The 24,211-nt window shown below is 56.7% G+C and overlaps 1 long non-coding RNA gene across 1 annotated transcript; it reads right to left on the minus strand.

Moving 5' to 3' along the window:
- Positions 1-4,649: 4,649 nt before the first annotated feature.
- On the minus strand, positions 4,650-7,127 carry LOC142826415 (uncharacterized). Its single transcript, XR_012900554.2, has 3 exons — positions 6,872-7,127; positions 5,135-5,221; positions 4,650-4,738 (listed from the first exon to the last, which is right to left on the minus strand). It is a non-coding gene; the product is annotated as an uncharacterized LOC142826415 (long non-coding RNA).
- Positions 7,128-24,211: the final 17,084 nt, after the last annotated feature.

Raw genomic sequence — 24,211 nt, forward strand, 5'->3', positions numbered from 1 at the left:
GGAGGCAGCTTAATAGCTGGATCCCCGCAGACACCAGCTCCCACCTTCCCCCCCTCTTGCTGCTTCTGTTCCTGAGGCAGCCGGGGGAGGGGTGTGTGGAGGCGACAGGATTAACCAATAAGCCCAGACGTATCGGTTAATCGTGTAGCCAGCTACACACGTTGACACCCCTAGTTTGTGCTGCTGCTGGTATCGGCGCTGCCCTCTGAGGTAGCCCCTGGCCAGTGGCACCCGCTCTCTGGTCACCCGGTGTGGGAGGCAGGGCTGACACCCGCCGCGGTGCTGAAGGAAGTGCTGCAATCCCGCCCCTCCTGCACTTCCTGCTGCACCGCTCTTGGGGCAGCACTGACGGCCGAGCGGGTGACCAGAGAGTCGTGGCTGCTCCTGGGGTACCCAGCTCGGAGGACAGGGCCCCCGCCAGCAGTGGTGCAGAAGTAGGAGTGACACAACACGGAGCCACCCTGCTTCTGCGCTGCTGCTGGCAGGGACGCCGTCGTCTAAGCTGGGCCCCTGGCCAGCAGCCACTGCTCTCCAGCCACCCGGGTCAGAAGGCAGCCCCACACCCTGCAGCAGTGCAGAAGGGGAGGAGGCAAGACCTTATCATGCCCCCTTCCCTCTGCGCTGCAGCTGGTGCTGGCGCTGAATTCTGAGCTGGGTGACCTGCCAGGGGCCGCTGCTCTGCAGCCACCCAGATGGAAAGGCAGCCCCCCCGCCAGCAGCAGTGCAGAAGGAAGGGTGGCAACACCGGACCTGGCCTCCCTTCCTCCTGTGCTGCTGCTGTCAATGGGGCTGCCCCCAAACCGGATGGCCAGACAGTAGCCGCTGCTCTCCAGCCACTCAGCTGGGAAAGCCGGGAGAAATCCGACAGTTTTTAATATTTCCAAACATCTGCCCAGAGGAAGATTTGGGGCCTGAAGACGAGGTCATGGCTGGGAAAACCCAGGCGGCCAGTGACCCTGCTCGCGAGCCCCCTCCCCTGGCCCTGGGACCCCCTTTTGGGTGGGGAGCCCCAGCTGGAGAAAGGCTGCACTAGGGGATTCCCCAAAGACCCTGGAGACCAACAGGGCCAGGAGTTTCTGGCAGACCCTTTCCCACAACTTCCAGGGAATACGCCGGAACTAGGGTCCCATTGCGTCCCCCTGCAACCTCGCCCATTTCACAGCCAGACCGTGTCCACGCTGCTCCCTGGCACACTCCCGGGGGCTTCCCTGGGAAATTTCCCGGCTCTCTGACCGGCTGGGTCCTGGCCCAAACTAGGATAGTGTGCAATGGGGGTGGGGGCACCCCAAGAGTGCCAATTTCACTTCCCAGTAGCCTGCATGGAGGGCTAGAGCCGTTTCACCCTCACTTCTCCCTGCCCCTCAGGGTGGCTCTGATCTGCCCCCTCCAAGAGTGCCCGTGTTGGGGCAGGACAACTCCTGTCCCATCCCAGCCAGGTCAGGGAGCAGCTGACGCCCCAGGCCCCTCGCCACGTGGGGAGCTCTAATCTGTGAAATGGGTGGGGCCCTAGTCAGGTTCCCAGGGCCCTTTACCCCCCACAGAGCAGGGGTGGGGAACCTTTGCTGGGTCGGGGCCACTGACCCACAGAGAAATCTATGGGGGGGCTGCACACAAGTGAGAAACAGCCCCCCTCCTCTCCCCAGCGTGGGCCCCCAATGCAGGGGGGAGCCCCGACCTTCAGGAGCCGGATCCCCGCAAGCCGGGGCTGCATCCGGCCCCCACGCCTGAGGTTCCCCACCCCCGCCGTAGGGATCTGCACTGGATGGGAGTCTCCCTGGGAAGGGCCTGGCCAGGCCTCCGACGCCCAGGGCAGGGCTTCGAGGCGCCGCAGTTGCTGGGGCTTCTGTACCCGGCGTCCTGGCTGAAGGGCACTGGCAGCCCGAGTTCAGGCTCTGGGGGAAGCGGTGCGACGGGGAGGCCCCTTGGTCTGATCCAGCTACAGCAGGTCCCCGAGGTTCAGCAGGTCCCTCTCTGCCCTGGCCGGCCGGTTTCCTCCTCCGCTGCCCTGGTCCCGTGTGTGACCTCGCCTGGTCCTGGCTGCTGGGCGGGTTGTTCAGTGTTCAGTCTGCACCATGACACTCCCCGTCTCTGGGCTGGAATCGTCTCCGTCGGGTCGCTGGGTCCAGCCCGCGCCTGGTTCCGAGGGGACGGCAGCTTCTCCCGCAGCAAAGCCTGCAGGCTCCCAGCTTCCCTGTGGCAGAGCTTGCCTTAGGGCAGGGCGGCCTAGTGGGTAGAGTCTGTACTGGCCCCTTTTCTCAGGTCAGTTTGGCCCAATGGCCAGTGTCAGTAATTGCCCCTTTTCTAAGGACAGTTTGGCCCAATGGCCAGTGTCAGTAATTGCCCCTTTCCTAAGGGCAGTGTGGCCCAATGGCCAGTGTCAGTAATTGCCCCTTTTCTAAGGACAGTTTGGCCCAATGGCCAGTGTCAGTAATTGCCCCTTTCCTAAGGGCAGTGTGGCCCAATGGCCAGTGTCAGTAATTGCCCCTTTCCTAAGGGCAGTGTGGCCCAATGGCCAGTGTCAGTAATTGCCCCTTTCCTAAGGGCAGTGTGGCCCAATGGCCAGTGTCAGTAATTGCCCCTTTTCTAAGGGAAGTTTGGCCCAATGGCCAAGGTCAGTTTCTTGCCCCTTTAGTCCAACCAGTGTGGCCCAATGGCCAGTGTCGGTACCTTGCCCCTTTAGTCAGGGCAGTGCAGCCCAATGGCTACAGTCCATAAGCTGGCCCTGACTCACTGGGCTGTGCAGGTCCCTGTCCAGGGACAGGAGATGGGGGAGGGGAGGTTCTCTCCCCCGCGGGTGGGAGGGGCAGCTCCTCCTTCTCCCCTGGTGCCCGGTCCAGGGCCGGGTCGGGTCCATGGCTCCAGTCCCGGCGTGAGCAGGAAAAGCTCCGACTGATGCTCCTACTCCCGCTGGCAGCTCCTTCCCTGCAGGCAACACCGGCCCTGGAGCCAAGCTGGGGGTGGGGGAGCTCGTGCATCCCCGTGACCGGGCTCCTCCTGTCCCAAGACAGCAAGGGCCTGTCATATGCGGGGCCCGGGACCCAGGGGGCAGTGGGGGCTTGGCCCTGGGCGGCGCCTCTCTAGGGCCCCCAGGGCCAGACCCCTCTGGCCTATCACTGCAGGAGCTGCTACCGCCTCCCCCCCCCCATGCCAGCTGTTCCCCCAAAGCATCCGGCTGCCCCAGGGCTCCCATTCAGGGTCCCAGGTGTCCAGTGTTCGACCAGACAGTCCAGTTTTTGGGCCTCCTGCCCAGTGAGAACAGTCAGAACTCACCGGGCATGAGCAATGTCGGGACTTTCTGGTTTTCCGGCTGGGCCCCCGTCCAGTCCCGCTGTCCCTCACCTGTTCCCCTCTCCCCCCCATCAGGCCTGCTTCCCACTGGCCGCCCCAACCCCCCTCCCTCCCCCGGCCAGCCCTGCCTCCCTCCTGTCCCGGCCCCCCACCCTCATCTGAGATCAAGTGTGTCCAATATTTTTTTCTCACCTGGTAACCCTACTCCCATTGCAGGTGGGAGCCTGGGCGGGTCATTTCCACAGGGCCCCCGGCCTGGCATCTGCCGGTGTCTGCTCTAGCGGCCCATTGCCCAGCGGGGTCCCTCACCTCTGGCGCAGCAGCAGTGGGCAGAGGGGTCAGCCCCCTCCCTGGCCGGCCGGCCGGTGTCCTCGGCTGGGCCCCCAAGGGACCGTCCCAGCTGGGCCCCGAGCTCCCTAAGGGGGGCTGTGCTGAGCTGGGATGGAAGGGAGGAGACGGGGCCCATCAGTGTTCTGCTCCCAACCCCCCTGGGTCAGGAGCCCCCCTCCCCACGTCCCCCTGCTGGAGCCACTGGGGAGAGGAGCTAATGGGCCCCCCATCTCCTGGGGCGAAGGGCGGTGGGCAGGGCCCTCCATGGGGACTTGCACCCCCAGCTGGTTTTGCAGGGTTTGGACTGGGCAGTACCAGCCAGGCAGCACGTAGCTACACAGCGGGGGAGGGGGGGCCGGGGAGAGAGGGAATCCTGGGGCCGGACTCTCTCGTCTTTCGCCGGGACCGTGTGCAGGACAGGCAGCGCCCCGGGATCTGCATGCGCCCAGGCCAGCCCCCTCCCCACTAGCCCCTTCCCCCTTGGCCAGACCCGCTCCCTCCAACTCCATCCCGGCTAGGCCCCTGCTTCCCGCCGGCTGGTCCCTTCCCCCCCTCCCTGCTCCCAGTTCTCCCCCCCCCCATCAGCCCTGCTCCTCCCGACCTCCTCCCAGCCAGCCCTGCTTCCCGCTGGCCGGTCTCCCCCACCCCCGATCTCCCTGCACCAGCCCCGTTCCCCCAGCCCCATCCCAGCCTCACTCCCCTCCCAGCCAGTCCCCCCCTTCCCGTTCTGAGATCACGTGTGTCTGGGAGGTTTTTCAAACCCATCTGGTAACCCTACCAGGGGACAAGGAGGGGCCCAGGGCCAGAAAGGAACCTGGCTGGAGCCCAGGCCGGATCATGGGTCCTTATCGTCCCCGGGTCTCCCCTGAGCCAGGAGAAGATGAGCTGGACCCAAGTCTGGCTCAGGCCCGGCTCTGACTCTGTCCTCCCCAGGGGTCACTCCCAGCCCACAGCCGCCCTGCAGCCTGTGGGAGCCGCCTGCTCACCCCGGGGCCAGAGAGGCTCAGAGGTCACTCACCTCCCATGCCGGGTGCGGGGGGGCAATTACAACCGGGCTCTGATGCTCCCTGGGGCCTTGGCTCCCTTGGGACACTCTGGGCACGATGCAGGAGCTGACACGCTGGCAGGAGAGAGGGGGGGCAGGTCAATAGACCCGAGCCCAGGCTGTGCCAACGAGCCCCCATCCCCATCCCCGGGGCTGGGCCCTGGTGCTCAGGGGAGCGAGTCGGATCCATGGGGCCTGGCTCTTGGGAAGGGCCTTGTCTCTCCAGGCTAGGGCAATGTGGATGGATCCCATAGTGGGAGAGGGGGGAGTTGTGAGGGGGAGGGGATGGGATTTGAGGTTCTTGTTCCCAGAACCAGCCAGGCCCTGAGATCAACTTCCACTCCCAGCCCTGACCCTGGAGGGGGAAGGGCCCAACACAGCCCTGCCCAAGGGTCCCCAGTCTCCCCTTTCTCACCCCCCACCCCCCCAGTGCTAAAGGAAAACAGCCTCCCCCTGCTCGCCCATGCTCACCTCCCCGCTGTCTGAGCGCCCGTGTGGGGCTCTGCCCGCAGGTCCCCCCGCAGGGCCGGCCCGAGGCCAGACCCCGCCGTGCGGAGCCTGCAAAGGAAGAGGAGACGGGGTCACCGCTGGGAAACCTCCCCTCCCCCCACACGGCTGGTGTCCTGCCCCCAGCCAGCACCTTGGGACACTTGGACAATCAGAGCCCAGAGCTGTACAACCAGCCACAGCCCAACCACTGCTCATGGGCACCGTCAGCAAGTGTGTGAGCAGCCCTGCCCCTTAGAGAGACTCGGGAACTGCCCAGAGACAGGTAGGGAGAGAAACAGCTTGAGCACCACCTCCTGCCGACACACACACACCTCCCCCGCAAGCCCTGCTGGTCTGGGACTGATCCGTCTGGTCTGGAATCACAGAACAGTAGAATGGGAAGGGACATTGAGAAGCCATCAAGTCCAGTTCCCTGCCCTCACGGCAGGACCCAGCTCCGTCTAGATCATCCCTGACAGGTGTCTGTGCAACCTGCTCTGAAATATCCCCAGTGATGGAGATTCCGCAACCTCCCTAGGCAATTTGTTCCAGTGTTTCACAACACTGACAGGAAGTTTTCCCAACAGGCAGAAACATTTTCCAAATGTCCAACCTAAACCTCCCTTGCTGCAGTTTCAGCCCATTGCTCCTTGTCCTGTCCTCAGAGGCCAAGGGGAACAGTTTGTCTCCCTCCTCCTTGTGACACCCTTTTGGGTACGTGAAAACCGCTCTCATGTCCCCTCTCAGTCTTCTCCTTTCCAGACTAAACAAGCCCAGTTCTTTCACTCTCATGTTTTCTAAACTGTTCCACATTTTTGTTGCTCTTCTCCAGGCCTTCTCCAATTTCTCCAATTCATTCCTGAAACATGGTGCCCAGAGCTGGAGACACGACTCCAAGTGAGGCCTAATCCGCGCAGAGCAGAGCGGAATTCTGACTTCTCCTGTCTTGCTCACCACACTCCTGTTAGTGCCTCCCAGAATCACGGTTGCTTTTTTTTGCAAGTGTCACACTTTTGACTCCTATTTAGCTTGTGGTCCACTCTGAGCCCTAGATCCCTTTCTGCAGGACTCCTTCCTAGAGAGTCACTTCCCGTTCTGTGTGTGTGACGTGGATTGTCCCTTCCGAAGTGGAGCACTTTGCATTTGTCTTTATTAAGCTTCATCCTATTTACCTCAGACCATTTTTCCAGTTTGTCCAGATCACTTTGAATTCTGACCCTTCCTCCAAAGCACTTGCCACCCCTCCCAGCTTCGTATCATCTGCAAACTTAATAAGCGCCCTCTCCATGCCAATATCTAAATCACTGATGGAGATTGAAGAGAACCGTCCCAGAACAGACCCCTGCAGAGCCCCACGTGTTAGGCCCTTCCAGCATGGCTGGGAACTATTAATAACTACTCACCGAGAACAGTTTTAAAGAGAACAAAAGGCCGCGAGTCTCCCCTGTCAGTAACCACCCACTCGACCAATCCGCAGCGAGACTTGGAGCTCCAAGGCAGCAGGGGGAGGGGAGAGGGCTCAACAGATGTCCGAAAGGACGGGCCAGGTCACCTCCAGCTCCCAGCGCTCTGCCAGCTCAGCTCTGAGTGAGGCCTCCGACCGCCCCAACACCCACCCACCGTGCTTGGTGGGGCAGGGAAAGGGGGGAAGACGCAGAAAAAGGCGAGACAGAGGGAGGGGAGGGGGCAAAGGGGAACCAAACTGAGCAGGCTCCAAACCTCTCTGAGGCTCCCACTGTCTCTCCGGGTCCGGCACTGCCGGCCGCAGGGAAGTAGAAAACGCCGATGAGGCTCCTCTTGCCCCCGCCCCTCGGTCCCAATTCTCCATCTGGCCCCCGCAGAGACCCTGGGAAGGGGCCGCGCTGCTGCCAAACCGCGGGAATCTCTGAGCTTGCCCCGGCCTTGCGCCTCTGTCCTGAGTGGCTGTTGTCAGAGTCTCTCTGTGAGGTCATCCCTGTCCCCGATAGGCTGAGGTCCTGCCACAGGCCTTTGCTCCACCTCCCCCTCCCCTGCAAGGCTGATGACCTGGCCCTGGCCGGCCCCTCTGGGTGTTTGAGGGGTTCCCCTGGAGCCCCACTGAATGGCAGCTGGGTCTGGGGCCGAGCGGGCTGGCCACTAATGCCCCAGGGGCTGCTCCCTCGGCCCCACCCAGCTTGTCGGTCCTTAGCAGAGTGCAAGGCCAGACAAGCCCATTTGTGGGTCAGTAAAGGTTGCCCCTCCCTCAGCACCTCAGACATTAGGCCACTGTAACTGGGGGAGGGGGGAATTGTTAACAGGACTGGTGTAAGCACTAGCATGGACACTATAAAGGACCCTTCTCTTCCTAGTCTTTAATGTTGGTCCTGAGCTGGAATCAGCTCCTGCTAGAAACTCTTTCACACAGGTGGGACCGACTCCCTGGTAGTTTTTTCCTTCCCCCACATTAACGACAGTTGATATATTGGCAAAGCACCTCTAGCTTGTCTCATCAGCAGCACTCAACCTACTTTCCAAAGGAAAGAAGGTTCATTATCCCCATTCGGCAGATGGGGAAACTGAGGCACAGAAAGGGACAGTGTCTTGCCCAAAGTCACCCCACTGGAAAGTGGTAGACCCAGGTCTGTTGAATCCCAATCCAGGGCTGGACATGTACCCCTCGATCAGGAAGTACCATATTAGTGTCCCTCTCAGCATGGGTTCTTCAGCATCTAGAGGCTGGTGACTTATAATAAAGGGCCCTGGAGGAACAGGAAAACATTCAGAGCCAGGGACCAGGGATGACAAAGCCCAGGCAATGGGTCCATAGGAGGAGCAACTAAGAGCATCAGGCTGTCCAGCTTAGGGACGAGGCAGCTACCAAGGGATCTGAGGGGCGTCTAGCAAAGAACGAAAGGTGCAGAAACACGTGGCTAGAGAAGTGGGATTGACCTGTTCCCACAATAAAATCCAACAGCACAGAGGGAGCAGGGGTGTCAGCGGATGAAGCTAGTTATGCTTATAAGAAGCACACGGGATCTTTTTCAGGGGAGAAGGCAACACACTGTGTTAATTGAGAATATACTAGAGAAGCAGTGAGCATCTGCTTTATAAAGCCAGACACATACACTGTGGCCATGTCTACACTACGAGTTTTCTCTGCAAAAAATATACTACTAAGGGACTCATTTGCATGAGCCACAATCTCATTTGCATATTTTCCTGCAGATCTTGGTGTTCCTCATAAAAAAAAATGATTGATGTTTCTCGGTCTTAAAAAGTTTCAGAAACACTGATTTAGACCTACGGCGCAAATGTGTTCTTCAAAAGAGCGGGTCCACATGGCCAAAGTGCATCAAAACAACCATCTGATTTTTCAACAGAGAGCATCCACACTGATTGGACACTCTCGCATTGTGATTACTGTGGACGGGGTGGCCACCAGGGCACCTATGCTTTTTCCTGGAGACCTCTTCTTTCAAAAAAACTCCCTCTTCCTTGTCCACACACGTCGTTTTCTGAAAAAGGCGTCTTCCTTCTGGAATGAGGTTTACTACTGTCAGAAAAAACCCTCTGTTCTACCTGTCACAAGAACGCAATTGCAGTGTGGGCGTAAGTGTTGTTTTTGCATAAAAACCCTGCCATGTAGATGCACCCTGTGGCTGCTGGAGTGGGGTGGGGGATAGGTTGGGTTGTTACTTTCCCTTCTGGCTCTGAAGTTTCACAAAGTTTAAACCTAAAAATGTTCCCTCCAGCTCTGAGCTGGGTGTGTTGAAAGGGTGGGGCTGGGCCCTTGGACTGCAGAGTCCCAAAGCTGGCCTGCCCGTGAAAACACCCTGCCCCTCATGGCTTCTTGCTGACTGAGGGGCTGCTGCAGGAGATCTTGAAATGCTGCAGCCAGGTCAGTTTGATTATCCCCATTTCACAGATGGGGAAATTGAGGCACTGAGAGGGAAAGTGTCTTAGTCACCCAGCAGGTGTTTAGCATCCTATCCAGCAGCCTAGTGACAGGAGTTAACGATCGGTTAGGGCAGGATGGGCAGAGGGGTGTCAGGTCACAGGCTTGATGGCAGCAATGGAGGGGCCGGGGAACAGAGCTGAGAGTGGGACCTGACAGAGGTGCCAGGAAATGAAAAGGGGTGAAATAGAGGGGAAAACCCAGATCCCCAGCTGGTGCCAATGGAGCCGAAGCTCCCCTGGAGTCACTGGCCAGATGCCCAGCTGGGACACTCTGGATCTGGGCTGATTTACGTGAGCTGGGGATCTGGGGCAGACTCTTCTCTCCCCAGTACTAGGGGAGAGGACTAGAGATAACCGTCCCCAAGGCTCAGCACAGCGTGACACCCCTCAGCCTAGCCCTGTTGGAACAACAAAACCGGAGCTTGGACTCGCTTCTACAGACTGAGGGAGGGCTGGGAGCCAGGACTCCTGGGTTCCATTTTCCATTTTGTCACCAATTCTCGGTGTGATCTTGGGCAGGTGAGTGTCTGTGACTCGGTTTCCCCAGGTGTGACACGGGGATAATGGAGCCGTGCTCTGAGGTCTCCTCCATACCCTGCTCAGAGGGGGACGGCGTCTCACTGGCAAATCCACTGATGTGCAGAGCTGCAGCCTTGTGAATGAATCTGATTCCCCTTCATCATCGCACAGCTGTTGCCCTCAGCTGGGCCTGACACCGGGAGCCTGCGACACACAGGAAAGGCCCCTGTCAGCACCTGTGGGCCCATCACACTCACTCGGCAGCAGCTCTTCCCTGTGCTAACAGGATCCGCAGCTGCCCTGTTCTCCCGTCCAGCTCTGCCCTGGGGCTGCCCCTCCCCACCACTGCCAGGGCCAGCCCAGGGACTCTAACGGCCTCTCCCTGGCCCAAGCCCAGCTCCAGCTCCCTCCTCCCTGCTGCGCTAGGCCCTGCCCATCTCTCTCCTGCCCCACGGCTCCTCCTTGCCGGGCTGTGCCGACGCTGCCCCTCCTGGTCCCCTCCTGCCTCTGTCTGGTCCATGTCTGCCCCTCTCCTGCCCCCCTCTCTGGGGATCCCCAAGGCTCCGGCCTCACCCCTTTGCTCTGCTCCCTCCACAGACTGTCAATGGACAACCTCAGCGTCACCTCACCCTGAACATCCCTGCTCCTCCTCTGCCCTCCCCGTCCCTGTCCCCTTCTGCCCACACAGGGAAAGTGACTCAAGGAATCTCTCACCGGGTCTGATCCAGCCGGGATCCATCCAGCCAGGTCCAGGCCTTCTCCGGGGAGGGGTGGGACAGTCCCACCCAGAGCTGAGAGGGGCCTTGCGTCAGGTCCTGGAGGGCCTCCTGCAGGGAGTGTGACAGGCACCTGGTGACCAGAATGTTCTCTCGTGTCCAAGTCGTCATCAAGTCCAGCACCAGAATTATGGGGCTGTGAGCCTGGCAATCCCCATGTAGACCCTCCCTCCATCCGTCCCCCTACATCAGGGCTACTCAACTTTGGAAGCCCTGGGGGCCACAGTGATGCTCCGAGCACATGCTGAGGGCCACAACTTAAGCGTGGTTCATAGACATGCAAATCCCTTTTTTCACACTGACAGGCATGAACACAAAGACTACACAACACGCAGGCCCCACCCCTATGGCAGCACTTTCACTGAGCAATGACAGTCCAGGAATTTAACTCCGAAAATGCGCAGCTGCAGAACAGCATGACATCGATTACTTCTTTGTTCTGGCTTCCTCCTGTGGGCCCACGTTGAGCTCTGCGTAAACACAAACTACACTGCGGGCCACAAACAAACAGGCTGCGGGCCACATGTGGCCTACAGGACGTGTAGCCCTGACCTGCATCTCTCTTTCCCCCTCCCTCTCTCCTGGGCCACCCCTACCAATACGCAAGCTACACAGCCATGTGGGGCACCACGAAACCTGTGGCACCAAATTGCCCCTGATTTCATGGTGCTCTAGGCAGCCACATGGCACGTAAATGGTAGCCCCAGCTCCAGCTGACCTCTTACAAGCTGCACCCAGCAGGGCCGTTACTGGGGGATGCTGAGCTCCCCAGCATCTTGGCCCCATTTCTCCACCCCTTCCTGCCCCCATTCCACCACTTTCCCCCAATTGAAATGGCCTGGGGGCTTAGTAGCACCAGAACAGCAGCAGGAGTCAAGCCTGCCCCCTTAGTAACCAGCAGCGAAGCGACCCCTCCCCAGACCACATGGCTCCACCAGTTCCCAACTGCTTCTTGGTACCAGCGACCAGGGGGTGTGTGTGTGAGGGGGTGACTCCGCCCTTTCCCCAAGTCATGCTTCTAGGAGCCTGGCGAGCAGAGCAGACTGGGGCCCCTGCTATCTGCCTCCCCTTCAGCCCTGGGACTGCCCCCCCCCACACTCTGGCCCCCACAGCTGTTGAGCACAGCCCCTGCCCCAAATGAGGGGAGGTGCAGGTCGGGAGGCACTGGAAGGGATGGCTCTGTCTCTCTCAGGGTGTCTACACTGCAGAGGGTGTTTTTTTTAATGGCCATTTTTCTGAAAAAATCTTCATTTACATCTACATTGCAGCTGTGTTTATTTTTTTTTTAAATCATCGAAACAAAGAGGTTTTTCTGACATTGGAAATCCTCTTTCTACGAGGAAGAAGCCCTTTTCCGAAAGAGCTCTGTTGCATAAAGGCGTGTGTGGGCGGGGAAGAGGGAGTTCTTTCACAAGAGGAAAGAGGAAGAAGCCCAGGTGCCCTGGTGACCACTCCATCCATAGCAATCCCAGCTTACACGGGAGAGAGCGTCCGTTCAGTGCGGACAGTATCTTTACACTGACCACACAGCTCTCTGTGCTGTGCAGACGCTCTCTTTCGGAAGACGTTATCCGGAGGATCTCTTCCGGAAAAGTTTCTTCTGAAAGAAGCCTGCAGTCTAGACAGAGCCCCACTCGCACTCCCAGCTGAGCGGGGTTCAGCACACGCACACAGGGGAGGCTAACAATGGCTTAGAGCTGCCTCTGTCACCTACCCTGTCGCTGAGACTAGTGATTTCTGCTGGGCCTGTCAAAGCTGCCTCAGGAGTTTGGACCCCCCTTAGTAACCAGTAATGGGAACAGGGACGTCCAAACCAAACCGCTGGGCAGCTGTGAAACTCCCAGTCCTCAAGTGTGTCTAACCAGGCTCTGTACCCAGGCCCAGCCTGCCAGAGGCAGCCCCAGCAGGGGGTTACCGGCCCCTTTACCAGCTCCTCCCGGTCCCGGATCACCAGCAGCTGGGAGCCCCTCGCGGCGCAGTCGCTGCGGCTCTTGTTCCAGGTTTTATTTTCTGTGGAGACCCAGTAGCACTTGTCCCCGCGCAGCCGCCAGTCCGAGGGGCAGAGTTTGCACCCGGCGCCCCCTGCAAAGACACGGGCACCATTAGTGCTCTGAGGCTCATTCCCAGCTACCCCCTTCCTGTGACGGGCAGGGATGGGGATAAATGGGTTTGAATTAGAGATGTTCCATAGCGGTTAACTGAACAGTCGAGTAACTGCATGAATTCGTATCCCTTACTTGATTATTCTATAGTCAGCTGCCCGTGCGCTCCGGCCCCACTCCCGAGGAGCCCCTTGCCCACCCACCCTGCTGCCTCTGTATCAGAGGCAGCAGCAGAGGTGCCAGGCGGGAGCAGGTCTGCAAGGGGAACCCGTTTAAAAACCAGCTCTCCTCTTGGGACAGCAGCAGTCCCTGTCCAGGGGTTGGGGGCATGGCAGGAATCTGAGCTCCTGGACCTGGTGCAAGCTGCCTGCACACCCAGCTCCTAATACTCTTTAAAAGCAGAGCCACAACGGGGGTAGGTCCTGGACCCTGCATGAGCCAGAACTGAGCCGGGCTGCTGGGCATCCTGCTAAACGATGCACTGGCAGAGGGAAGGGGGAAATGCGTGTCGTGTAGAGCATTCACCTATAAGCTTTTGCCTGTCGGTTGATCGACTGCACTCTTCCATCTCCAGTTTGTACTTTCCCCTTGAATCCCCTTTGTGCTCCCTGCAATCGGGGGCTGGGCCCTGCCTGGCTCCAGGGGGATGGTCAAAGGAGCCTTGGGGCTGCTCTGCCTAACCCATTGCTCCCATCTGGGCCCTGGAGAGCAGAGAATTCCCATGGTGCACTGTGCTCTAGCCACACACCCTGCTCTGCCCCTACTGTGGGAGTTGGGAAGAGGCTGTTGCGCAGGGTTCCTGTAAGCTGAGCCTTTGGGTGAGCACCCAGGAGACATTCAAATGCTGCCCAGCCGATTAGCAGAGCGCGCACAGACAGCAGCATGTGTGTCTATTGGTGGTGCACATCCACACATGCCTCAGTGCACAGGGCATTCTGCACACGGCTGGAAAACATTAGAGGGAACATTGGCGAGGGACCCTTCCAGCAGCTCCACGCCAGCAGGACTGGTCTATCTGGGACCAGGTAAGTACCCACATTAAGACCCCTTTTCACAGCCAGAGTGGCCTAGAAGGTCTTGGAGTAACTGTGGGATAAACTCAGACTAGCAGTGAAGGCTGGAACCAAGGGGTGATGTGAAATGGGGGGGACATGGGCCCAGATGCCAGGGAATGGGGTGTGTGTGTGTGTGTGTGTGTGTGTGGAACCATGAGACAGTGTCTCTAATAATGAGTTTTGACCCCACCTCCCACCGAAAAAAACCCTGGATCACTTTGTATTACAGCTATTTAAATCTTCCCATGTAATACCGACTTATGAAGCCGAAAAGGGCAACCCGGACTGCGGAGGTGGATATCCAGGTCCGGAGCCCGAAAACGGCCCCCCGGGCCACGATGGCCGAAATCGACATTTGATGCCGAAAACGGCGATCTGGGCTGCGGATGCCAAAATCCTTGTCAGGAGCCTGAAAACTCCCTCTCGGGCCGTGGTGGTGGACATAGATTTTTGAAGCCTAAAATGGGTACCCGTGCTGCAGAGGCCAAAATCCTTGTCCGGAGCCTGAAAACTCCCCTTGGGGCCATAGTGGTCGAAATCGACTTTTGAAGCCGAAAATGGCTACCCGGCTGCAGAGCCAGAAATCCACATCCTGAGATAGAAAATGCCCCGCTCGGGCCGCGATGGCCGAAATCGACTTTTGAAGCCGAAAACAGCGACCCGGGTCTGTGGAGCCAGAAATCCACATCTGGAGCCCAAAAACTCCCCTCTGGGCCGCCATGTCCAAAATTGACTTTTGAAGCCTAAAACGGTGACCCGACTGTGGAGCCAGAAATCCACGTTTGGAGCACAAAAACACCCCGCTAGGGACGCGATGGCCCAAATCGACTTTTGAAGCCAAAAAGGGTGACCTGGGCTGCAGAGGCAAAAATCCTCGCCAGCAGCCCGAAAACTCCCCCCACCGTGCCACGACGACCAAAATCGACAGTTGAATCCGAAAATGGCGACTCAGGTTGCGGAGGCCAAAATCCACGTCTGGAGCCTGAAAACTCCCTCTCGGGCCGTGGTGGTGGACATTGCTTTTTGAAGCCTAAAATGGCGACCCGTGCTGGGGAGGCCAAAATCCTTGTCCGGAGCCTGAAAACCCCTGGGGCCACGGTGGTCGAAATTGACTTATGAAGCCGAAAAGGTTGAACTGGCTGCGGAGCCAGAAATCCACGTCTGGACCCCGAAAAAGCACCAATCGGGCTGCGATGGCCGAAATCGACTTTTGAAGCCGAAAAGGGCAACCTGGACTGCGGAGGCGGATATCCAGGTCCGGAGCCCGAAAACGGCCCCCCGGGCCACGATGGCCGAAATCGACATTTGATGCCGAAAACGGCGATCTGGGCTGCGGATGCCAAAATCCTTGTCAGGAGTCTGAAAACTCACCTTGGGGCCACGGTGGCCGAAATCGACTTATGAAGCCGAAAAGGGCAACCCGAACTGCGGAGGTGGATATCCAGGTCTGGAGCCCGAAAACGGCCCCCCGGGCCACGATGGCCGAAATCGACATTTGATGCCGAAAACGGCGACTCAGGTTGCGGAGGCCAAAATCCAATCTGGAGCCTGAAAACGCCCTCTCGGGTCGTGGTGGTGGACATTGCTTTTTGAAGCCTAAAATGGCGACCCGTGCTGGGGAGGCCAAAATCCTTGTCCGGAGCCTGAAAACCCCTGGGGCCACGGTGGTCGAAATTGACTTATGAAGCCGAAAACGTTGAACTGGCTGCGGAGCCAGAAATCCACGTCCTGAGCTAGAAAATGCCCCGCTCGGGCTGCGATGGCCGAAATGGAGTTTTGAAGCCGAAAACGACGACCCGGGCTACAGAGGCAAAAATCCACGTCTGGAGCCCGAAATCTCCCCCCTGAGCCGCGACGGCCAAAATCGACTTATGAAGTTTCCTTGTCCACAGCATGAAAACTACTCCCGGGACCGCGGTAGTGGAAATCAACTTTTGAAGCCGAAAACGGTGACCCGGACTGCGTAGGCCAAAATCCACGCCTGGAGCCCGAAAAATCTGCCCCTGCGGCGGCCAAAATCTATATCTGGAGCAGGAAAACTTCCCCCGGGCCGCGATGGATGAAATCGACATTTGAAGCCTAAAATGGCGACCCGTGCTGCGGAGGCCAAAATCCTTGTCCGGAGCCTGAAAACTCCCCTTGGGGCCATGGTGGTCGAAATCGACTTTTGAAGCCGAAAAGGGCAACCCGGCTGCGGAGACAGAAATCCACTTCCTGAGATAGAAAATGCCCCGCTCGGGCCGCGATGGCCGAAATCGACTTTTGAAGCCGAAAACGGCGACCCGGGTCTGTGGAGCCAGAAATCCACATCTGGAGCCCAAAAACGCCCCTCTGGGCCGCCATGTCCAAAATCGACTTTTGAAGCCTAAAACGGTGACCCGACTGTGGAGCCAGAAATCCACGTTCGGAGCACAAAAACACCCCGCTCGGGACGCGATGGCCCAAATTGACTTTTGAAGCCTAAAACGGTGACCCGGGCTGCTGAGGCAAAACTCCTTGCCTGCAGCCCAGAAACCCTCCACTCGGGCCGCGATTGTCGAAATCGACTTATAAAGCCGAATACAGCAACTCGGGCTGCGGAGCTAGAAATCCACACCTGGAGCCCAAAACTCCCCCCCGGGCAACGACGGCCAAAATCGACATTTGAATCCGAAAATGGTTGCAGAGGCCTAAAATGGCGAGCCGTGCTGCGGAGGCCAAAATCCTTGTCCGGAGCCTGAAAACACCTGTGGCCACAGTGGTCGAAATCGACTTTTGAAGCCGAAAAGGGCAACCCAGATTGCGGAGGCGGATATCCAGGTCCGGAGCCCGAAAACGGCCCTCCGGGCAACGATGGCCGAATTCGACATTTGATGCCGAAAACGGCGATCTGGGCCGCGGATGCCAAAATCCTTGTCAGGAGTCTGAAAACTCAACTTGGGGCCACGGTGGCCGAAATCGACTTATGAAGCCGAAAAGGGCAACCCGGACTGCGGAAGTGGATATCCAAAATCCTTGTCAGGAGCCTGAAAACTCCCCTTGGAGCCATGGTGGTCGAAATCGACTTTTGAAGCCAAAAATGGCGACCCGGCTGCGGAACCAGAAATCCACGTCCAGAGATAGAAAATGCCGCGCTTGGGCCGCGATGGCCGAAATCGACTTTTGAAGCCGAAAACGGCGACCCGGGTCTGTGGAGCCAGAAATCCACGTTCGGAGCCCAAAAACACCCCGCTCGGGACGCGATGGCCCAAATCGACTTTTGAAGCCAAAAAGGGTGACCTGGGCTGCAGAGGCAAAAATCCTCGCCAGCAGCCCGAAAACTCCCCCCACCAGGCCACGACGACCAAAATCAACAGTTGAATCCGAAAATGGCGACCAAGGTTGCGGAGGCCAAAATCCAATCTGGAGCCTGAAAACTCCCTCTCGGGCCGTGGTGGTGGACATTGCTTTTTGAAGCCTAAAATGGTGACCCGTGCTGGGGAGGCCAAAATCCTTGTCCGGAGCCTGAAAACCCCTGGGGCCACGGTGGTCGAAATTGACTTATGAAGCCGAAAACGTTGACCCGGCTGCGGAGCCAGAAATCCACGTCCGGAGTCCAAAAACGCCTCGCTCGGGCCGTGATGACCGAAATCGACTTTTGAAGCCGAAAACGGTGACCCGGGCTGCAAAGCCAGTAATCCACGTCTGGACCCCGAAAAAGCGCCAATCTGGCTGCGATGGCCAAAATTGACTTTTGAAGCCTAATACAGCAACCCGGGCTGCGGAGCTAGAAATCCACGTCTGGAGCCCGAAAACTCACCCCCCCGCCGCGCCACGACGGCCAAAATCGACATTTGAATCCGAAAATGGCGACCCAGGTTGCGGAGGCAAAAATCCACGTCTGGAGCCTGAAAACTCCCTCTCGGGCCGTGGTGGTGGACATTGATTTTTGAAGCCTAAAATGGCGAGTCGTGCTGCGGAGGCCAAAATCCTTGTCCGGAGCCTGAAAATCCCTGTGGCCATGGTGGTCGAAATCGACTTTTGAAGCCGAAAAGGGCAACCTGGACTGCGGAGGTGGATATCCAGGTCCGGAGCCCGAAAACGGCCCCCCGGGCCACGATGGCCGAAATCGACATTTGATGCCGAAAACGGCGATCTGGGCTGCGGATGCCAAAATCCTTGTCAGGAGTCTGAAAACTTCCTCTCGGGCTGTGGTGGTGGACATTGATTTTTGAAGCCTAAAATGGGTACCCGTGCTGCAGAGGCCAAAATCCTTGTCCGGAGCCTGAAAACTCCCCTTGGGGCCATGGTGGTCGAAATCGACTTTTGAAGCCGAAAATGGCGACCCGGCTGCGGAACCAGAAATCCACGTCCAGAGATAGAAAATGCCCCACTCGGGCCGCGATGGCCGAAATCAACTTTTGAAGCCGAAAACGGCGACCCGGGTCTGTGGAGCCAGAAATCCACATCTGGAGCCCAAAAACTCCCCTCTGGGCCGCCATGTCCAAAATCGACTTTTGAAGCCTAAAACGGTGACCTGACTGTGGAGCCAGAAATCCACGTTCGGAGCACAAAAACACCCCGCTCGGGACGCGATGGCTGAAATGGAGTTTTGAAGCCGAAAACGACGACCCGGGCTACAGAGGCAAAAATCCACGTCTGGAGCACGAAAACTCCCCCCTGAGCCGCGACGGCCAAAATCGACATTTGAATCCAAAAATCGCGACCCAGGTTGCGGAGGCCAAAATCCACGTCTGGAGCCCGAAAAAGCCCCCCTTGGGCCGCGGTGAGCAAAATCGACTTATGAAGTTTCCTTGTCCACAGCATGAAAACTACTCCCGGGGCCGTGGTAGTGGAAATCGACTTTTGAAGCCGAAAACGGTGACCCGGGCTACAAAGCCAGTAATCCACGTCTGGACCCCGAAAAAGCGCCAATCGGGCTGCGATGGCCGAAATTGACTTTTGAAGCCGAATACGGCAACCCGGGCTGCGGAGCTAGAAATCCACGTCTGGAGCCCGAAAACTCACCCCGCCCCCCGGGCCACTGTCATGGCTCCTTCCCCACTCTGGCATGATAAATGCAGAAGTGGGGTCCAGCAAGTGTACCCCAAAGCCTTATCTACCAGGCTTTGGTATAAAACTTCCCCCAAGATCTTAAAACCCTAGGTCTTGGGAATAAAACTTCCGCTGTCACCACCCAAATGTTGCTAAAGAAACCAGGGGAAAGATCATTTGGGAAATCTTCCCCCTAAAACAAAAATCAGGGCACACAATTAACCACTGCCAGGTTAATAAAAGAAAAGAAAGAACTTTTATTATTACAACAATATTCTGGTTGCAAGTATAATGACTAGAGAGGAAGGTAACAAAATATACTCATGTAGAAACTCCATGGGCCTAGAACTTAGTTACAAAGAAAAGCCAAAACATCTTTTAAGCAGTGCCAGATCTCAGATCCCATACCCAATCCATAACACAATAAAACCTAACGAAACTACCTAAACTTTACCCTACTTACAGAAAATGAAGAATGATGTCTTGGAGAGAGAGAGAGAGACATGCTTGTCCCTCTCTGTAGCTGCAGAGAAGTCTCAGAGAGACAAAAGGAGAAAGGAAAAAAACCCAAATTCCTTTGTCCCAGTTTGAAAAGTCCCACCTACATTCCTATTGGTCACTCCACCTGGCTAGGTGTAGTTAACCCCTTAATCCCCAGGCTGCTGGCTAACCCTCATAATCATGACATGCCCACCAAATCACAGACGGTGCTGGACAGCCTCTGGCCACACTGGCTGTGATTTCTTCCTGTAGGTCTAAGATAAAACATAGTAAATACATTATGCACACTTGACTAAACGCATAAAAAGTAAGCAAAGGCTTCCATATCCATAGAGTACCATCACAGCTATACAGAGAATATTAAGTAGTTGAGTCCAGAAATGCCTCATTAACCAATCAAGCGCTCAGTCTCAAAATCAAATTTAGAATAGCGTGGGGTCTTGATCTAAAGTTCAATTGACCAGGTTCTGTGTTTCTTGCGAAATACATCACTATCATACACCAGGCCAGGTCTTGGCACCACTGAGAGTGTCAGCTCAGGGCGAATTGCTTAAAACCAGGGCTATTTACCGCCCTCAACTGGGGTCCTTTCCCAGGCACCCCTCAAATTACACCGAGCACAAAACCAGGGCTATTTACCGCCCTCAACTGGGGTCCTTTCCCAGGCACCCCTCAAATTACACCGAGCACTTCAGCTGCCTCCCCGGTCAGCCGGAAGCCTCACCAGCAAAACCCCTTAGACACTTCAGCTTCCCGGTGCCATCACCAGACTTAGGCCTCCATACACAGGTGAGAGGTTACAAAACCCACTCACCAACTCCAAACAGATCCTCCTGGTCCAAAGGACTCAGCCACAGTACCAAGCCAATTTTCAAGATCACGCTGGGCCAATCCTTTAGAATCTAAACTCTAAAGATACATTACTGAAAGGAAGAAAATGTTGAGAGTAAGATTGTTAATGAGAACCTTTATATATAAACATCACACCTGTACACATGTCTCATACATAGAATCAACAGTGAACAAGCTTTCATTAGACACCTTACATGGGTCCCTTAGCACAAAAATGTTGTCGTGCCTCAGTTTCCCTTCCCACACAGCATATCAATTTTGGAATGCCCCTTCTCAGGTGAGAAGCTCCAACACTAATTACAAGTATTAACAGTGAAATACCAGGGTCCCAAAGCTTTTGAACATGCAGTGTATCCTTGGGTACATCTTGTAACAGTTTCCAGGGTTGTGGTACAAAATCATGCAAAGTGGACATCGTTACCATTCTTAGTAACAGCAGTACAGTGGTTATGCAAGTTAACATAAGCAGTAGGAACTCATCCACCCCAACTGTACATTGACAATTCTGGCTTTTTACATTTAAAAAGTTGCAACCTTCCTGGGCAAACACAAGTCTTGCCCCTCCCCCATGCCCTGTGGGTTTAGGTTGTGAACTCCCTCCCACACAGACATAGGCCTGGCTGGGTGTGGCTCCCCTGCTCACAATGGCTATGGAATTCCTTTGCTCCTTACAGGATCTTTCTATCCCCAAGTCACTTTTACCCCCCTCAGGCACAGCAACCTGCTGGCCAGCCTCACCATAAGGATCCTCTTCCTTATGACTTTCTGTAAGCAAAAGCTCATCTTCCCCTGGCTCTACAGCAGCATCACCCTGCTGTGCCACCACCAACTCCTCCTGTGATCCCTCTATCCCCTGAACAGGCAGGTTTTCACACAACCCCCCTTCAGGAAAACACACAGACTCCTCTGGGGAAAGATCAGAGACCTCCCCCTCTCCTTTCTGGGCTTCAGCTGCCCCCAGAGCTAAATCTGGGCCCACAGCACTCTCCTCAGCCAATCCAGGCTGACAGGCACCTCCGGTAGACAAAGAAGTGGGAAGAAACCATTCCCCCACATGCATACTGCCCTCCTCAGCAGCCAAACTGCCAGGCTCCACACACAGAGGTTGCTCACACTGAACACCCTCCAGAATTTGATCTTTTTCCCCAACTAAGCTTTCACTCTGGCCAGCCACTCCAGACTGCACCAGAAGGACCCTTTCCCGAAACAGGGCAGGGAGAGCCCAAAAATCCGACCAAAAATCTGACACCAGCCTCTTCTCTGAGACTCCAGGCAGATATGCAGAAACCTCACTCACAGACACACAGCTCCCTCCCTCAGGCAAACATTGAGGAAAACTTTTACCTGGCTCCCCATAGGACTGACTAGCCACAGACAACTTCCCAGATTCACACTCATCCCCTTCCCAAACCTCATGCATGTTCTGAGGCTGGGTTAAGGTATCTGCCTGATTATACATACTATTCATGCCATAATCACACCCCATCCCCACATGGTTCTCCACTGAACCCCCCTGAGGATACAGTCTCGGTTGTTCTTCCACTCCCTGGACCTGGAGTTTCCTGGGATATTGAACAGGGACTGGAACATTCATGGGAGCAGGATGGTCAGGATGGAAAACCCCTGGGGCAACGGTGGTCGAAATCGACTTATGAAGCCGAAAACGACCCGGCTGTGGAGCCAGAAATCCACGTCCGGAGTCCAAAAACGCCTCGCTCGGGCCGTGATGACCAAAATCGACTTTTGAAGCCGAAAATGGTGACCCGGGCTGCAAAGCCAGTAATCCACGTCTGGACCCCGAAAAAGCGCCAATTGGGCTGCGATGGCCGAAATTGACTTTTGAAGCCGAATACGGCAACCCGGGCTGCGGAGCTAGAAATCCTCGCCTGCAGCCCGAAAACTCTCACCATCAGGCCACGACGACCAAAATTGACAGTTGAATCCGAAAATGGCGACCCAGGTTGCGGAGGCAACAATCCACGTCTGGAGCCTGAAAACTCCCTCTCGGGCCGTGGTGGTGGACATTGATATTTGAGCCGTGCTGCGGAGGCCAAAATCCTTGTCCGGAGCCTGAAAACGCCTGTGGCCACGGTGGTCGAAATCGACTTTTGAAGCCGAAAAGGGCAACCCGGACTGCGGAGGCGGATATCCAGGTCCGGAACCTGAAAACGGCCCCCCGGGCCACGATGGCCGAAATCGACATTTGATGCCGAAAACGGCGATCTGGGCTGCGGATACCAAAATCCTTGTCAGGAGCCTGAAAATTCCCTCTCGGGCCGTGGTGGTGGACATTGATTTTTGAAGCCTAAAATGGGTACCCGTGCTGCAGAGGCCAAAATCCTTGTCAGGAGTCTGAAAACTCACCTTGGGGCCACGGTGGCCGAAATCGACTTATGAAGCCGAAAATGGCGACCCGGCTGCCGAACCAGAAATCCACGTCCTGAGCTAGAAAATGCCCCGCTCGGGCTGCGATGGCCGAAATGGAGTTTTGAAGCCGAAAACGACGACCCGGGCTACAGAGGCAAAAATCCACGTCTGGAGCCCGAAAACTCCCCCATGGGCCGCGACGGCCAAAATCCACGTCTGGAGCCCGAAAAAGCCCCCCTTGGGCCGCGATGGCCAAAATCGACTTATGAAGTTTCCTTGTCCACAGCATGAAAACTACTCCTGGGGCCGCGGTAGTGGAAATCGACATTTGAAGCTGAAGTCGGTGACCCGGGCTGCGTAGGCCAAAATCCACATCTGGAGCCCGAAAAAACTGCCCCTGCGACGGCCAAAATCTATATCTGGTGCAGGAAAACTCCCTCCGGGCCGCGATGGATGAAATCGACATTTGAAGCCTAAAATGGCGACCTGTGCTGCAGAGGCCAAAATCCTTGTCCGGAGCCTGAAAACCCCTGGGGCCACGGTGGTCGAAATCGACTTATGAAGCCGAAAACGACCCGGCTGTGGAGCCAGAAATCCACGTCCGGAGTCCAAAAACGCCTCGCTCGGGCCGTGATGACCGAAATCGACTTTTGAAGCCGAAAACGGTGACCCGGGCTGCAAAGCCAGTAATCCACGTCTTGACCCCGAAAAAGCGCCAATCAGGCTGCGATGGCCGAAATTGACTTTTGAAGCCGAATACGGCAACCCGGGCTGCGGAGCTAGAAATCCACGTCTGGAGCCCGAAAACTCCCTCTCGGGCCGTGGTGGTGGACATTGATATTTGAAGCCTAAAATGGTGAGCCGTGCTGCGGAGGCCAAAATCCTTGTCCGGAGCCTGAAAACGCCTGTGGCCACGGTGGTCGAAATCGACTTTTGAAGCCGAAAAGGGCAACCCGGACTGCGGAGGCAGATATCCAGGTCCGGAACCTGAAAACGGCCCCCCGGGCCACGATGGCCGAAATCGACATTTGATGCCGAAAACGGCGATCTGGGCTGCGGATACCAAAATCCTTGTCAGGAGCCTGAAAATTCCCTCTCGGGCCGTGGTGGTGGACATTGATTTTTGAAGCCTAAAATGGGTACCCGTGCTGCAGAGGCCAAAATCCTTGTCAGGAGTCTGAAAACTCACCTTGGGGCCACGGTGGCCGAAATCGACTTATGAAGCCGAAAAGGGCAACCCGGACTGCGGAGGTGGATATCCAGGTCCGGAGCCTGAAAACGGCCCCCCGGGCCACGATGGCCGAAATCGACATTTGATGCCAAAAACGGCGATCTGGGCTGCGGATGCCAAAATCCTTGTCAGGAGCCTGAAAACTCCCTCTCGGGCCGTGGTGGTGGACATAGATTTTTGAAGCCTAAAATGAGTACACGTGCTGCAGAGGCCAAAATCCTTGTCCGGAGCCTGAAAACTCCCCTTGGGGCCATGGTGGTCGAAATCGACTTTTGAAGCCGAAAACGGCGACCCGGGTCTGTGGAGCCAGAAATCCACATCTGGAGCCCATAAACTCCCCTCTGGGCCACCATGTCCAAAATCGACTTCTGAAGCCGAAAACGTTGAACCGGTTGCGTAGCCGGAAACCCACGTCTTGAGCTAGAGAATGCCCCGCTCGTGCTGCGATGGCCGAAAGGAGTTTTGAAGCCGAAAACGACGGACCGGGCTACAGAGGCAAAAATCCACGTCTGGAGCCCGAAAACTCCCCCCTGGGCCACGACGGCCAAAATCGACAATTCAATCCAAAAATGGCGACCCAGGTTGCGGAGGCCAAAATTCACGTCTGGAGCCCGAGAAATCCGCCTCTGCGGCGGCCAAAATCTACATCTGGAACAGGAAAACTCCGGCAATGTGGCTCCTGTATTAATGTCTCGAGCTATACTTTTTCTCTATACATGAAGGTTCCA

The sequence above is a fragment of the Pelodiscus sinensis genome, chromosome 25, assembly GCF_052426305.1.
Source record: "Pelodiscus sinensis isolate ZL-2025 chromosome 25, ASM5242630v1, whole genome shotgun sequence".
Lineage (NCBI taxonomy): Eukaryota > Metazoa > Chordata > Testudines > Trionychidae > Pelodiscus > Pelodiscus sinensis.